The sequence below is a fragment of the Siphateles boraxobius genome, unplaced genomic scaffold (assembly GCF_051911475.1).
Source record: "Siphateles boraxobius isolate OS27281-9 unplaced genomic scaffold, OSU_SipBor_1 7, whole genome shotgun sequence".
NCBI classification, from domain to species: domain Eukaryota; kingdom Metazoa; phylum Chordata; class Actinopteri; order Cypriniformes; family Leuciscidae; genus Siphateles; species Siphateles boraxobius.
In genome coordinates, this window is record NW_027509197.1 from 35,272,886 (window position 1) to 35,290,720 (window position 17,835).

At 44.0% G+C, this 17,835-nt stretch overlaps 1 long non-coding RNA gene across 1 annotated transcript; it reads right to left on the reverse strand.

The window, feature by feature from the left end:
• Positions 1–9,346: 9,346 nt before the first annotated feature.
• On the reverse strand, positions 9,347–9,637 carry LOC143723974 (uncharacterized). The gene is made up of 2 exons (XR_013197203.1): positions 9,564–9,637; positions 9,347–9,483 (listed from the first exon to the last, which is right to left on the reverse strand). It is a non-coding gene; the product is annotated as an uncharacterized LOC143723974 (long non-coding RNA).
• Positions 9,638–17,835: the final 8,198 nt, after the last annotated feature.

A 17,835-nucleotide genomic window follows, 5' to 3' on the forward strand; every position in this document is an offset into this window, starting at 1 on the left:
GACAGGTGTCTGAAATCACTATCAAATCACGTCAATCATATTGACCGGCGACAGCCCGTGAATCATTAGCGTGAATGATTAACGTGCGACCTGGAAGTATAAAGGGGCGCCTTGCAAACATGACAAATCATCTCATCGTCTTCAGGGACTGTCTGTTTGAAAACGCTACTCAATGAAACGGTAAGAAAATGAAATGTACAGCACACGAGTGTGTTTTTTCCTGCCTGGGAGAAGAGCGCGCACGAGAGGTTCTCGAGGGAATCCTCTGTGTGAACTGTGAGCGTTTTTCTCTTAAAACGCTCCGCTCTCGTCTGGCCCTCTTCTCGAGTGAAGGGGGTTCAACGTCTGGTCCGCGTGGTCCCGCTCGTGCCGAGGCAGAGCGGCGACTTGCATCATGGGCTTCCAGATAGAGCTCATCGATCATCTTGAGAGTCCTGTAAACCTCTCAAATGATTCGACGGCTGACGAGGGCGAACTGCAGGCACCAATGGTTTCCTGCAGTTGCTGCTCTTCAGGACGAGCAGGAGATGGCTGAGGAGGTTTATAATCAGGTAGATCCTGAACCCTCTCAGCCACCCTGCCCCGTGTATGCAGACCTGGTGGATGTTGTGGAGCGCGCCGCCAACAGGCTGTAGCTGCCATGGCGACGCGCTAGAGGAGAGACCGCTCGCGGTAGGCTTGGCGATCGGTTTCTCCCCTGCCATACACACCAGCTCAGGTGAGCCTTCCATTCCTTCCTGATCTTCACACGGAGATTGAGAGGGCATGGAAGAGCCCATACTCTGCCCGTATTCACCGACATCAGCGGGTTAATTTCGCTGATGTTGAGGGGATCGCAGAGCATGGGTATGTGTCGATGCAGTCGTTTGCGAACTATCTCGTGTCTGGGCAGGCGTCGACACTGAGAGCTCCAACCCTGCCATCCAAACCGCTAAAGTCAACAGCACGTTTGAATGGCAGAGCATACACGACAGCGGTTCAGGCTGGTGCTTCCCTGCACACTATGGCGGTGCTGCAGGCATATCAGGCCGACCTGCTGCAGGATCCTGCATACCGCTGAGATCCGGTTCCACACCCAGGCAGGCGGGAGGGCCTGGCCCTTCACGGTCCGAGGACCGTAGACAGGGCCAGAGAGCCAGTGTCGCCTCTCGTGCGCCCCCTCCGTGGAGGAACAGGGCGCAGAAGAGGCGTGACTCCCGCAAGAAGAGGGATCTGAGGGAGGTTATCCAGCACAAGCGCACACAGTGTCGCTGATGGATAATCTCCCCGGAGGGCTTCATTAAAAAGAAATCCAGCCCTCTCCTCTCTTCTGACTCCCCAGACGTTCATTACATCAGGCCTGGGGCTGGGCCTATGATAAGAACGATGTTCCAATGGCCCGCCTAGGCTTGGCTAGTAGAAACGCCTCTTTCAGGCATGTAAAGTGGTGGACCCCAGGGTCATAAAGAACTATCTGGCGAGTCTTCACTCCGCACGCCGCAGGTGAGCTGACTGGTCTTTTAAGAGTAATTTTTTGTGAATTAAAATTCCGAGATGTATCTCTCTACAGACCTCGTTCCCTGTATAGAGCTATGGGGTCATGTCAAGGTAATAAGGTAAGAGAAGTTTCCTGGATCATTAGGGCCCTGAAGTTCCCCGTTAGGTGGCCAGAACGATAACTATGTTAGCCTTCGGGCTGTTAGCCACCTCAGGGTAGAGTAGTTGGTCTCTCTCTTAGAATTTTTTACTTAGAGTGTTGACTGACGCTAGAGCTTCAGATAGATCTTATGTCCGGCCCACGGGTCCGTTGACTTCTTCCTGAGTATTTCGCCCCTTGAGCTCTGTTTGGGTTTCATTAGGCTGAGCGATTCTGCAGCCCTTTGTATGGAATAATACAGACTATATTCTTTAGTAAGGCTGTGGCTCCTCCGAGCCCTCAGATTGATCTATGCTTGCAGGCTGGCCCTCACCAGGGCCGCCTCTGTAGCTGGCCTAGGCTGTGCCAGGGATAATAGAGGCGCTCTGCTAAAAATTTTAGCATTTCTTCCTCTGACCCTTCACTGTGTGAATGTTGGTTTCTAGCATCCCTGTATAAACAGCCTCCTCCCGTGGGAGTCGTTAGGCCAAGGCCCGCCCCCTTCTCTGCATTCTGGGGTGCCTAGAGTAATGCAGCGTGGTGCTGAGGATGGTTTGTAAGGACATGGTAGGCCTCAAACAGGCCTCCGTGGTATATATGTCTTTATTGAGCAGGGTTAGGCCGTCTTTCGCTTCACGAAGAAGACTGGGTTTCCTGCCCGACTCTGCCATGCAGAACTGGCCTACGGATTTAGGCCGCCAGTTTAGGCTTCACTCACCTCGCTGAGCTACTGCTCGAGCGCTAGGTTGTAGGTGGTTGGCTTTCATTCAAGCCCCACTCCCCTAGGTTGGGCACAGATACATTTCTGTCACCCCTAGAGCCGCTGGCAGGCCCGCACCCTGGTAACCTCAGGGTGAGGTGTGAGTATTCCCCTGTGATACAGGGTAGGTCTGAGCACTTCACTCCCAGTTCTGTTTTATCCCACCTCGCACCACTATGGCTCGGGTCGAGTATGAAGTAAGCTTCACTTCTTCTTTGGTCGAAGTACGCTCCCCTGAAGCCAGAGCATTGCCCTGAGCTGACGCCCATGCATAGATGGTAGGCCCCTGACTAACTGGGGCCTCCGTTGAGGCAGAGTGGCGTATGTTGTACTCCCCTTGTTTTAAGGGTGCTAGCTTTCTTGCGGAGTACACTGCCATGGGCAATGTGATTAGGCACCAGGATGCTGTAGGCGCTGTGTAAACAGTTTTTCTGCCAACGAAGGCTGCGCCATTAGGTAGTAGGCCTCAGCAGGCCTCCTTGATTGGACAGCGCCCCAGAGGGCACTGTAGGCCAGCTCACTTTACGTGGTTGGCCTTGGTGGTTCGGGCAGTTGACTCACTGATGGGTAGTAGGCCTTAAACAGGCCTCCTCGGAGGTGAGTCCCAACATTGTGGGACATACCTTATAGCGCTACTGGAAGCCCATTAGTGAATTATGCTGTGTAGTATGGTTTCCAACAGTGTACTTTATGGCAGAATATGACTTGCTATTAGCTAGTAGGCCCGACCAGGCCTCCCTGATAGGCGAGTCCCCAGCTGGCTGGCCTTAGCAGGCCACCTTATACTTTCACCCGGACTCAGGGCTCAAAGCTACCAGTGGTTATCAGGTAGTAGGCCACTCAGGCCTCCCTGAAGGTGAATTCCCACTTAAGATGGTTATCAGGTAGTAGGCCTCACCCGGCCGCCCTGAAGGCGAATTCCCACTTACGTTGGCTATCAGGTAGTAGGCCTCTCTGGGCCTCCCTGGATGTGAGCTCCCAAATATTGTGGCTGTCAGGTAGTAGGCCGCTCTGGGCCTCCCTGGATGTGCGCTCCCAAATATTTTGGCTGTCAGGTAGTAGGCCTCACCAGGCCTCCCTGAAGGTGAGTTCCCACATGCTGTGATTATCAGGTAGTAGGCTCCTCCAGGCCTCCTTGAATGAGAACGGTCAGGTAGTAGGCCTCACCAGGCCTCCCTGAAGGTGAGTTCCCACAGATAGTGGTGACCAGGTAGTAGGCCTCACCAGGCCTCCCTGAAGGTGAGCTCCCCACATACTGTGGTTGTAAGGTAGCAGGCCTCACCGGGCCTCCCTGAAGGAGGAGTTCCCACGTACTGTGGTTGTCAGGTAGTAGGCCTCTCTTGGCCTCTCTGAAGGTGAGCATCTCACATACTGGGGTTATCAGGTAGTAGGCTCCTCCAGGCCTCCTTGATTGAGAACGGTCAGGTAGTAGGCCTCACCAGGCCTCCCTGAAGGTGAGTTCCCACAGTTTGTGGTTACCAGGTAGTAGGCCTCTCCAGGCCTCCCTGAAGGTGAGCTCCCCACATACTGTGGTCGTAGGGTAGCAGGCCTCACCGGGCCTCCCTGAAGGTGAGTTCCCACGTACTGTGGTTATCAGGTAGTAGGCCTCACGTGCCTCCCTAAAGGATCAGGTAGTAGGCCTCTCCGGGCCTCCCTATAACGCTCCCTAGTGGTGCTGGGTTTATGAAGCTAGTGGTCTCTTGCTATCAGTTTCAGCTAGCCTTAATAGGCAGCTGCTGAAGGCGAGCTTGCGCCCTGGCTCGCTAAAGTGTTCATTCTCTGCTAAAGGTTCCCTCCCGGAACCTTTTCTGCCTACAGCCTGGTTTGCCTACCAGGCAGACCTTGTGCTCCCCTCACGAGGGTCTCTTTGAGCATGCGGCTTCCTGAGTCTGGTCAGACGGTCGTAGGCCTCTCGTGAGGCCTCCCAGTTAGATCAGCCCTTAGGCCTTCACAGGCCTCCTCAGTGTTTTGAAACACAGACACTGGGTTGATCCGTGGATCGAGTAGAGAAACTCCCCTCGCTAGCAAGGGTCGGAAAGCACTATGCTGAGTCATACTCTCCGGGATATCCCGTCTCTGAGATCCGGGCCGAGTGGTTCACTGCCAGCTTCGCAGTCCCTCGGGTTGGATGCCTTACTTAAGGCATTTGTACAGAGGCTCTGTCTTCAGACAGACAGGATTTGGCCAGACTAAGTGTCTATGTACTGGCGCCAGGTCAGGCCGTCCTGGTGGCATTTCGGGGTGAGTACGTTCCCCTGAATAGTGACTGGCTGGGGTTCCCTTGGGTTCCCTAGCCACATTCCCTAGAAGGGACCCCTTCTAATTGGAAGCTGAGGTTCCAGGCCCGGAGCCGGCCCAGGTAGACCTTTCATTTAACCATGTTTATGAAGGTTTTTCTGTGAGGCTGTAGCTTGGGCTATGACCGTAGGGAATGCTGTCACTGACAGCCCAGTGTGACCTGAGGGTGAGTGGTTCTAGCGTTTCATTTGAAGCTGCTGGTTCTGACAGTTGTCACTGCCACTTGGCATGCACTCCCCTAAGCATGGCGGCGTTGGTATATCGTTCCCCATAGCGTCGTTGACGTATTGTTGAGTTCCCTTCGAAAGGGAACGTCTCAGGTTACGACTGTAACCTATGTTCCCTGAGAACAGGGAACGAGACAATACGTCTCCCTGCCATGCCGCGGGGCTTGCCTACCGTACAGTCCCTTCAGACGATAAGGTGATTTGTCATGTTTGCAAGGCGCCCCTTTATACTTCCAGGTCGCACGTTAATCATTCACGCTAATGATTCACGGGCTGTCGCCGGTCAATCTGATTGACGTGATTTGATAGTGATTTCAGACACCTGTCACGCCTGAGGCGTTCCCCATAGCGTCGTTGACGTATTGTCTCGTTCCCTGTTCTCAGGGAACATAGGTTACAGTCGTAACCTGAGACGTTTTCCATTTAAAAGTTTCAGGTGAAACACCAGGAAGCTGTATTCAGCACTGGATGATAAGCCTTGAGGGGCACGTCATTTGTAAGGGCTTCCAGCCGACTTTTCAGTCTGGGCTTGCTGCTGTTTTTTCTACTTTCTACAATCTCAATCTTCAATACCAAGCTGAGGCAGCATGCACACTGGAATTCATTCAAAGGTTAGATACTTGGATACAAACATTCAATTCAGTTCACATTTATTTGTTTAGCCCTTTTTATAATGCATATAATTTCAAAGCACCTATATAGATCATGTGAATTTGTTACAATTTATCAAATATTGCTAAAATAGCATATAAGATGTGTTATGTGAAAGCTTGAAAAAGAGATTGTTTAGAAAGCTCACTTTTCCTGACAAAGTAAAATTAAGTGTTCTTAATACAAGAATCGTCAAGAATATAGCAAATTTATATGTTCTTTGAGAGTAAACTAATTCTGAACACATTTGTTTTTCAGGCGATTCATCGGGATAAATCCTGAAAAAGGCACCAAGGCTGGAGGAGTCGTATCTAAGCGGACAGGGAAGGTTGCCCAGAAGAAAAAAAACGTGAACCCTCGTGTCTCCAGTCTGCTCAAAAATTAATGGATTTTGAGTGGGACTTTATCTAAGTATCTCACTCTCACTCTCACTCACTCACTCACACACACACACACACACACACTCACACACACACACACACACACACACACACACACACACACACACACACACACACACACACACACACACACACACACACACACACACACACACACACACACACACACACACACACACACACACACACACACACACACACACACACACACACACACACACACACACACACACACACACACACACACACACACGTTCTCTTGCATTCTATATTTTGCAGGTGTTCACCTAAATTCATGTGAAAGCGTTATTCACTATGTTGTGTCCATAGTTAAATTGTTTGGACAGTATACTTAGTCATTTGTTAAAGACTTAGTAATTCAGAATATTATTTGGGGAACATCTTGTTTTTAGTTTGTTGTGACATCTAACACTTAAAGAGCTGACATTTTTGTTATGTCTTTTATGTTTTTGTTTTTTTCAAAAAACAATTTCACAAGTTTAATAAACAAGTTTTGAAACAATACTTAAAGCTGCTTTTCTTCTGTTACATTTTAAATTATCTATTTTACTTTTACATTTATTCACTGTCTTAAAACAGGTATTTTGTAAGACCGCTACAGGGAAATTTATTATATCACAAGTTTTAGAAAATAATATATAAAAACACAGGGGCAAAAGTTGTCCTTTTTGCTAGCTGTCCATTACTCAATAGATTACACAATACAATGCAGTATATTTGGGTTGTAGTTTGTGTTGTAGTTTACACTAATTTCACTAGGAAGAAGAGCAAGTAGCGTCCACTAACAGCCACTGCTTTTCTCAGAATATTACTGAAAAATGTAGAAACAGCTATATGCTGTAATTGCAAAAACAGTAGCCAACTGTTAATTTCACCAACAGTAAGACACTGTTAATTTAACAGTAACTTGCTGGCAACCGTGCTGCCAGTTAATTACTGTTTTTTAATAAACGGTAGCCAACTGTAAATTTCAACAACAGTAAAACACTGTTAATTTAACAGTAACTTGCTGGCAACTGTGCTGCCAGTTCTTTACTGTTTTTTAACGGGATTTTTTTTTACAGTGCACTGCATTTGTGTCTATTGGCTGATGCTTTCTAGAAATGTAAGGTACAAATTATGCCATTGTTTGTCAGTATTACACTAACCTAGTCTATCCACCAAAATCTAGATGAATAAAAGAGGTGACATTGCTAATCGAGAATTGATATGCTGATTTGGCTAACAGCTACATCAGTATAACAGCTTGCTCCCAAAACACAGAAAAATGCTTACTGCTTTAATCTGAACAGCAGAACTTTAGTTAACTGCTAAATGAATACATTCATTATAAATATAGCTAGCTAGTTAACTCTGGCAGCTGAAAATCTATTGACCATGTCATAAAAATATCAGTTAGCCGTTAGCGCTAACAGAGTTGACTACAAAGCAAAGCAAAAAGACCACCACTTATATGATTTGAGGCGTTTGCCCTGTCGATCGTGAGACCGATTACAGCAGTTCACAATACAGCAATACTGAACCATTTTCCTAAAAAATAACCTAAATTAAACCTAAAATTATCTAATGACCAACGTAATTACGTACTGCCTACTATACAGTACATCTACTTCCGTACCGTGATTCCCACAATGCATTGCGACGTGACGAAACGATCCCGAGCTCTATTGGTAATCTATTTTTACGTTTTTTCGGTCCTCAATAGAGAGCCTAAGTCCCTCCCCTCTGCTTCTGGCTCATGGGACCTTATTTCGGAAAAAATTTGTATGGTGGTCAATGGCGAGAGACAACTTATCTTTTTATTCCGTCTGAACTGTGCTCTGAATTACACATATGATGTTTGTCAATTTAAAAGATAATTATGAAAGTCAGGAAAGTCACATTTCGTTTTATGTGAAAATCACTCAATGAACTACATTTCTCGTCTCGCACTATGTACGTCACCAAGCTCGTGTGTGTGCAGTCTAGTACAAAACACACAGGCATGACGGCGTAACGTTACGATTATAACGTTAGACTATAGAAAAAATGACAGTTGAAATATATATGTTTTTTTTTTTTTTTTTTTGCTTTAATGGCTTAATGACCTGACTTATGTGTATCTTTTGCTGATTGTTCACGTTTGTGTCAAAGTTACAATATTCTGTCAGTGATAGCAAAAGTAACATGTATTGTCATATTTTCTCAATCTTAATCACGTTTTAATTGTGCTCTCTGGGTGTTTGAATATTTAAGATGCTTGAAAATGTTTCTTCAGCTTGGAAATGTAGTCGCCCACATGGTGAAAAATCGATGGAAAAATGTTGTCAGTGGAAGAAAGGTGTCTATGTACAAATATTATGAGTAGGATGTGGTCTGTGAACATCAGTGTAGGAATTTTCTCGCACTCCATCATGTCTGCGTCCCAACGAAAAACGCCTTAATTGGTAAATTAATGTCTCTCGTCGTGTAATGCTTCCATCTGTCTTTTATTCAGGCAGCCTTGTGGGCGTCGTACTGTTTACACAAACTAATGATTTCAAGCGTTAACATGTATGTTAATATGTAGCTGTGAGACTGTACAATGTGTGGTGAACTTCTCCGGTCTTATTTTAGAATGTTTTTATAGACTATTTTTTATAGTATTTATTAATATTTTGAAATATCTTTTATTTTTTATACTTTGGTAAATTCTGTTCTGTTTTTAGTTTAGGTTTAAGAAATTGGGCTTTTGTAATTAAAAAAAAATGAGTTTCAGACTTGTATTAAACATCTACTTTGCTTTAAATGTTTATCTTTTAGTAATTTTAGTACTTTAGTAAAATTATTTTGTTTCAGTTAGTTGCCAAGGCAACATTTTACATTTTGCATGTACTATTTATATTTCCTTTCAGTTTTATTTTTATTAACGAAAACATATTTTTAAAGGGTTTGTCACCCAAATATGAAAATTCTGTCATTAATTACTCACTCTCATGTCTTTACATTTATTCATTTAGCTGACAGTTTTTTTCAAAGCGACTTACAATTGCTATGTATGTCAGAGGTCGCACGTTTCTTGAGCAACTAGGGGTTAAGTGTCTTGCTCAGGGACACATTGGTGTCTCACAGTGGATTTGAACCCGGGTCTCTCACACCAAAGGCATGTGTCTTATCCATTGCGCCATCACCCCCCCCCCCCCCCCTGTCTTTCCAAACCTGTAAGAATTTTGTTCATCTTCGGAACACAAATTAAGAGGATATTTTATGATGAAATCTGAGCATTTTCTGTCCCTCCATTGACAGCTACGCAACTACCACGTTTAAGCCCCAGAATGGTAGTAAAGACAAAGTAATCCATGTGACTCCAAGGCCAAGACACCAAAGACACCAATCAGGCAAGGCAACAGATAATATAAAATCTCTTTTTATTTATAAATTAATAGCACTTAAAACAGCATCAGAATGACTCCGGGTTCTTTACTTCACTCCAGGATGCCCCGAATGGGCCTCCGACGAGGGGAACTCTGGCCAGTGGGAGGTCAAGAGGGTCTGTGACGGCTGACAGCGGAAGATAAGCAGAGAGTGGGTATTTGGCCCGTAACGTTGGCACAGCCGTGCACTCCCTTTACTTGCAGGACGGCGGAAGCGAAACACCGCCTCGGAGGACCAGATCTCTCCCGTCCACCGGAGGACAACAGGTGGGTAACAGTAGCAAGCTTTCTCACCTCCTCAAACAGTAATAGATCGAACGCAGCAGCCAGCAGTCTCTCCTTCAGAGCAATGGTTCACAGGATCTCGAAGCAGTCAGCAGACTGAACGAAGCAGTCAGCAGACTTTCGGCTCTTTCTCAGGACAGACGGTGAGGGCGCAACGATCAGCAGACGCTCCTTCAGAGTAATGGTTCACGGGATCTCTCAGCTCGTAGAGCAGCAGCTGATCGAACGCAACAGTCAGCAGACTCTCCTTCAGAGTAATGGTTCACAGGGTCTCTCAGCTCGTAGAGCGGCAGCAGATCGAACGCAACAGTCAGCAGACTCTCCTTCAGAGTAATGGTTCACAGGATCTCTCAGCTCGTAGAGCGGCGGCAGATCGGAAGACTCTCAACAGGTGGGTAACAGTAGCAAGCTTTCTCAGCTCCACAAACAGTAACAGATCGAACGCAGCAGCCAGCAGTCTCTCCTTCAGAGCAATGGTTCACAGGATCTCGAAGCAGTCAGCAGACTGAACGAAGCAGTCAGCAGACTTTCGGCTCTTTCTCAGGACAGCGGTGAGGGCGCAACGATCAGCAGACTCTCCTTCAGAGTAATGGTTCACAGGATCTCTCAGCTCGTAGAGCAGCAGCAGATCGAACGCAACAGTCAGCAGACTCTCCTTCAGAGTAATGGTTCACAGGGTCTCTCAGCTCGTAGAGCGGCAGCAGATCGAACGCAACAGTCAGCAGACTCTCCTTCAGAGTAATGGTTCACAGGGTCTCTCAGCTCGTAGAGCGGCAGCAGATCGAACGCAACAGTCAGCAGACTCTCCTTCAGAGTAATGGTTCACAGGATCTCTCAGCTCGTAGAGCGGTAGCAGATCGAACGCAACAGTCGGCAGACTCTCCTTCAGAGCAATGGCTCACAAGATCTCTTAACTCGTAGAACGGCAGCAGATCGGACCTAGCAGTCAGCAGACTCTCCTTCAGAGCAATGGCTCACAAGATCTCTCAACTCGTAGAGTGGCAGCAGATCGGACGTGGCAGTCAGCAGACTCTCCTTCAGAGCAATGGCTCACAAGATCTCTCAACTCGTAGAACGGCAGCAGATCGGACGCAGCAGTCAGCAGACTCTCCTTCAGAGCAATGGCTCACAAGATCTCTCAGCTTGTAGAGCGGTAGCAGATCGAACGCAACAGTCAGCAGACTCTCCTTCAGAGCAATGGCTCACAAGATCTCTCAGCTCGTAGAGCGGCAGCAGATCGAACTCAACAGTCAGCAGACTCTCCTTCAGAGTAATGGTTCACAGGATCTCTCAGCTCGTAGAGCGACAGCAGATCAGACACAGCAGTCAGCAGACTCTCTATGCACACGGAACACAATCGTGAGTGTGAAATCCAACCGCCTCTTTCTCCTCTCATGACAGACGGTGAGGGCGCAGCAGTCAGCAGACTCTCGGCTCTTTCTCAGGACAGACAGTGAAGGCGCAGTGGCGGACGGCAGAATCTCTCGGTACACAGAACAGCAATGGTGAGTACAGAATCCAGCAGTTAACAACTGAGTCTTCTCTTACCACTGGACAGCAAAAGCAGAATGCAGCGGCGGACGGCAGAATCTCTCGGTTCACAGAACAGCAATGGTGAGTACAGAATCCAGCAGTTAATAACTGAGTCTTCTCTTATCACAGGACAGCAATAGCAGAATGCAGATCTTCCCAACAACACACAGAGCTAAACTTCTCCTTCCTCCAATATAACATCAGGTGGTTGGAACCTGGACACAACTTTACAGTCAACGGATCAGATTAGATTTGATACTCCACTTCTTCGGCTTCCCCAAACAAAGATCATAGAATGATGGTAATGATTTGGTCTCCCACACTTGTGCATGCATCAATACTATAACTCTTTACACGTGCTCACTTCACACTTTCAGACACTGCAATGCCACATCACCTCTCGTGAACAACAGGCCTTCAATCCATCTTTGCAGGGTCAGACAATCCACCGATGGCTTTCTACACGGGGGTATCAGGTTTCAAGAGCAATCCTATAAAGCCCAGTTCCTTCCTTGGTGTCTAAGACTCACAACGAGAGAGACAACACACGCTGCCAGCCAGCACACATCAGTATTCAGAAGGTTCTTGGTAAATCTTCATAACATCCCCTTTCGTGTGTTGATGCAAAAAGGTGTACTTAACTTCTCACCTTGGTAACAGCAAGAATCTTCAACGCTGCCCTTAATCACTCTGTTCTCTCAATTCCATATGTCAGGCACTCACCCGTCTTCAATGTGTAACATCCCCACACTTTTATGCACTGCGGTTGCTGCTTTCTGCTGTCTGCCGACAAAAACGCTCAGGGAACCCAACGTGGAAACCCAAGCACCAAGAAAAAAAACACACCCACCCCACCCAACTTCTTATCTCTTCAAACTTCGCCTTATATGTGCCTTTTCCCGCATGTGCTCACCGATTACGGCCTGATTAGTGTCCACCGCTGGGGCTCGGCAACTCTGGCGGCCATGACATGCCACCGGAACCGTCCCGGTGTTACACCGGAAGCTGCTCCCCCGTGCAACAAGTTCCGGTTTTCAGGTTCCTATTTGTCTCACCCGGTGACAGTTTAACCTCAATTTTATGAAGCGATTACAAAAAGTTGTTTGCTACACCCCTCCCCCCAAAAAACCCCCAAATAAACATAATTTACTACTTATTTAAAACATGCGTTCACACAACAACGTCTGCTTTCGCAAAACCCATTCATTGTGGAGCGTTAAAGAGTAATATTTTGTAAATAAATTGGTAAATAGCTTTTTTTGGCACAAACAAAGTACTCGTGTCGCTTCATAAAATTGAGGTTAAACCAGTTGGGTCACGGTTATTTTTATGATGTATTTACAACCTTTCTGGGGCTTGAAAGTGGTAGTTGTGCCATAGACTGTCAATGGAGGGACAAAAAGCTCTCAGATTTAATTAAAAAGATCATCTTAATTTGTGTTCTGAAGATGAACGAATGTCTTACGGATTGATTGACATGAGTGAGTAATTAATGACAAAATTTGTATTTTGGGGTGAACTTATTTAATTATTGAAACCCTTTAATAGTTTCAGTTAATAATAAGAACACAGAGCTTCTCTCATAAATGGTAAATTTCCTTAAAGAAACTCTCAGTCAGAGAGTTGTTTTTGATTGTATGCTGCCTTACAGGTTTCCTCTTACTATATCTAGCCATTTCAATGTAGTAGTTTCTGCAAAACACTTTCAAACACTTCTGTCTGCTCTCAAATGCTGCTGTGTCTTGATCATTGTAGCCAATCACAGACATATCCGATGAGCGCGTGAACACAATGGCCAATCAGAGGTGTTTACAATTCTGCACAAATCGTCAATTTTTTTTTTGCCAACTCTAGTTTGAACTAGTTTCCTGAACACTTTCATAGGTTGCTCAAACAGATAGTCTGTGTTGGTTGAATCACTACTGGCTTAGGTGCTGTCAGCTTTTCTTTAAGTTTAGTTCTACACAAAAAGTATGTGTAGAATTGAGGCATAGTTTGTGTCCAGATGTTTTAGGATTGGCCTGTAGTACTGGTCACAGTGATCCATCTTTCCTTCATCTCGGCCTAATTCCTGGGATTACATGGCTTGCCTGATGAATAGAAGCAGCATCAGAGAGATAATGAGGCTGCTAGATGTCTTAAACTCACACAGCTAATTCTTTTAAAGCTCTCCCTCATGTTCAGCCACCCAGTAAAGCCCTCAGGCATTTGTATGTGTATATCTATCTATCTATCTATCTATCTATCTATCTATCTATCTATCTATCTATCTATCTATCTATCTATCTATATATATATATATATATATATATATATATATATATATATATATATATTCCAAAGAAACGTGCACTTTATGTGAGAAGTGCTATTTGTATGATGCACATATGTTCTAAATCGGTAATTTATGATGTTTTAATTTGTTTAGGATGTTGTGTTGGATGCTATGTATTCTACAGTATATAGTTGACAAAAAGGCAGCACACTTAACTTTGAAAAAGTAATGGTGATCAAAGTTGGGTAAGAATAAAAATTCATTAGTAGCTCCTATTTACATCTTTAGCAGTGTAATTAGTTTACTGCAACAATTGCTCTCAAAAAATATTGCACTTATTGCATCTAAATCCCTACTATATTGCTATATCTAAATCAAAGCAGGTTGCTTTCTGTAGGTGTCCAGTTAAAATATATAAGTTTATATACATTTTGCTGATGCTGATTTATAGTTTATATTTTTTGCTGATGCATGAGTGTCCTTCTCTAGAAAGACTTTCATATGATCTTTCTGATCCTTTCCTCTCAACCATAATTTCCCACAATATCAGAGTACACAGAGACGTTAAAAGCAGCATGAAAAAAACATCATTAATTTAACGCAAAATCAGTATTACATTGTTTGTCTATTGCATTTCTGATGTCTGTTGGAATGTTTGGCCCAGGGACCGTGCACATTCTTAGAGGTCAAAGCCATGCATGGTTTTTGCTGGCACAATATATTCTTCCAGACAACGCATGTAGAATTTGTTCTCAGCTAACCCACGTTTCCTGACCTTAAAAAAAGCACAGGGTTGTCTAAATCATTCCTGACTGAAGATTATCCTACTTATAAAGTGCCTAAGGGGCATTTTTTAAAGGATATTATAAGATGGATAGCTGTGACTGGACCCAGAAGGAATTTGCCGACTTTTCTGGGCAAAATCAGTGGGTTTCTATGGAACAGGTTTTATAAATGTTTTAGACTTTTTGGAAATTATTAATTTATTAACTATTTAGCAAGAATGCATTAATAGTAATAACAGTAAAGACATCACAGTATAATGCTACAAAATAGTTATATTTCAAATAAATACTGTTATCAAATAAAAAAATTCTGAAAAAATGTATCATAGTTTCCACAAAAATATTAAGCAGCGCAACTGTTTCCAAAACTGATAATTATGAAAATAAATAAATAAATCTTTTAGTTAATCAGACAAAATAGTAAGGGATTTTATATTGGTGCCTCTGTTGTGTAGACTAATGATCTATCATTGAACAATTGGTATCCTTTATCATATTTCTGATGCCATTTATATTGCTCAATGTGACTTAAGACATGGCCTCTCATGGCACTTGCTGCTCATCTTGAGTCTTTATTTCCCCCAAGAGGTACAAACCAAGCAACTGTGCCCTGCATTCTTGCTCGTTTCTTTCCTCTAGGCCTGTCAGACTCCTGGCCTGCACAAACCAGTGCATGTTTGACACGCTCTGCTGTCCTTCGTAATGTCGCAACTATTTCAGCGCAATTGCTTTTTCTTCTGGCAATCTGTCTTCTCTGACACTATACCCCACCAAAGATATGCACCATGCACACATTACAATAGATGCATTGTTAGAGTCTTGTGTTCGCCCATTCAGAAAGGTGACTGCGCTTTGACCAGAATGAGGCCACACCAGTGGTATGTTCTGTTTTCACTTTCACTGACCCAGCCAAGAGGAATGCTGGGACTTGTGTCGAACATAGCAGCCATTTGTAGGGGAATCGTCTTTTTCTTGGTTTTTAGTTTATGACCAGTCAGAATTGTAGTTTGGTCGTGAATCCCAACTGCGTCTACAGCTCTGCAGAGACTCTCAAATAGTTTTAAAGAGGACACGGAGGCTTTACAGAGTATATAATTATGTTGCAAATTTTCCTGTGGTAAGTAGGATGTTTATCAAGGGCCCTCATTTTCGAACCCGCATACGAAAGGCTCCCGTCTCTGCAAAGGGTTAAGGCAAATTCTTGACCAAACTTTGTCAACCATAAACCTGCGAGTGACCTGTTTCTTCCTCTAGCTTGTCTTAATGAGACAGGGTTGATTATGGTGTAATTATAAAGACAAACCTTGCTGTGACAGAACTGATAAGCAAGTAAACATTAAGGCCACTTAAATGCATTCGTTTCACATTGGTTCTATCTCAGCCGTGGAGAAAGTTCACTTAGCATGAGATTTTATTTGGAAGAGGATACGGTTTCTCTCATTACCATTTTTATTTTCCGATTTTAGTATGCTGCTAGAGTTGCCAGCCAGGGTGGAACCAGAGAACACACAGTCAAGGAGAGCATGAAGCACTTCAAGGTAATTTATGTGCAATTTCAGCTTGGTGAATGAAAGTCTTTGGCTCCCAGTTCAGCTCACAGGGAAGATGTCTCGGCGCTACTGTCAAAGCTGTTTGTTATTTTTGCAACCTGAGCAATATATTCACCCGACCAAGTTCTGAACTATTACCCCTCATATCTTTAATTTGTGAGTGTTTAAAGTTATCATGAAATCAAAAAGTATCCTTTTTACTTTTCCTGGTCTTATTGCACGCGGTTCATTGGTGCATATTATTTCAAACAATAGAAAACAGTTGGTCTTTTCCCCTTCAGTAAACTTTTTGATATGTAAGGATCAGTTTTCAATAACCCAAATCAGTTAGAAAAATGTCAAATTGCCAAAGTAAAATGAGTTTTGAACATCTTCAAAAATGGATTCTTATTGAGTTTTCAAATGTAATCTTTCCCTCTTTTTCCATTTAAAATTTTTTATATAATGTCTTGAAATGAAATACATTTTTTGTATTACCAAACTCTGTGCAAAAATGTGTGTTATCTGTGGTGGGTTGTTGGTCTTAAAGGGATTGTTCACCCAAAAAGGAAAATTCTGTCAGTATTTACTCACCCTCATGTTGTTCCAATGCCGTAATACCTTCGTTCATCTTCGGAACACGAATTAAGATATTTTTGATGAAATCTGAGAGCTGGATCACTCCTCCATACTAGTCCATAGGTTTCTTCAGGGATTGAAACTTGCCAGCCCCGAAAAGTTATTAAAGACATTGTTAAAATAGTCCAAGTGACTACAGTGGCTCAATCTTAAGTTTATCAATTGACGAGATTACTTTACGGTTTGTTGATGGACATTTTAATGCTGATGGTGAGGAATTACAGTTGCAATAATGTACCTTAAATTGAGTTGCGTATCACTAAGAAACACTGAGTTCTCCTTGAGTCGTCCTTGCGATGGAGGTTCGGGTTGAATAACTAGTTCTTTCAATGTTTCATCATCGTACACGTGCTCGCATTGATATGGTAAAATGGACGTCATTGTTCATTACTATCTTTAGGTTACGGTGTAGGAAGCCACAGGACAAGCAGAGTCCTGATTTTTGTTTTCGAAACTCTACGTGGTAAACCAACAGACTGAGCTGTCTGGCCAATCAGAGCAAAGTAGCTTGTGGAAAGAAGGGATTTAGAGAGATTGATTAATCTGATGAGTCGTTTGAGAATCATTGAAAATGTGGCGATGTGCAAATGTATACTATGATAAAATTAAACAGTTTTTTGACCTTTGATGCATGTAAACACCTTGTAGGAGACTCCAAAACAACATTAGGAAACTTTAAAATAGCATAATAGGGGAACTTTAAACATGGTTAAACAGGGTTTAAGGCATCTAGAGCGACTTTCAAATATTTTAGCTTCACAACAAACTTTTGCTTTTGTATTGATATTATCAGTAGTTTAAGTGTATTTTGCAGCTAGTTTAAACAGATACTGCTATTCAGGTACTGCTTTCATATGAGCAGATATAGACCTTGAATTCCTGGAAAATGCAAAGCCAAAATGAACATGTGCTAGACATACCTCTTCTTTAAAAGCTTAGCTAACAGCCCCCATTCAGAAACCCAGGGTTGAGCTCTGCCCTGAATGGGCTTTCAGAGATTTCGAAGGCATAGATTTTATCTGGCTTCCCAGTTGGTTGCTTTTGCCCTCTTCCCACCAGGAGGATGTGTAAGCTTCGGGAAGCAAACTGCATCCAGGCAGTTCCTATAGGGGCACGGCCTACCGTAGGAAGGGAGCTTTTGTACTCATTGACTGTAGCCATAGTCACTGATGTTTGTCACTGAGGTCTTTGCCAATGTATTTTGGCATGTTTTTGTATTAATTTAGCCGTGGCCATGGTGACAGGTTTTTGTTACTATGGCAATAGCAGATAGAAATTGTTTCTGATAAATCAGGTTCTAAAGGGCCACAGAAAAAGTAACTCTGAATTCACCTTTCTATCTCTCATCATCTCCAGGTGATGTTGAAATTGTGATCAATGCCATCTTTTCAAAGGCCATTGATTTACCATTTATATGTTTTGCT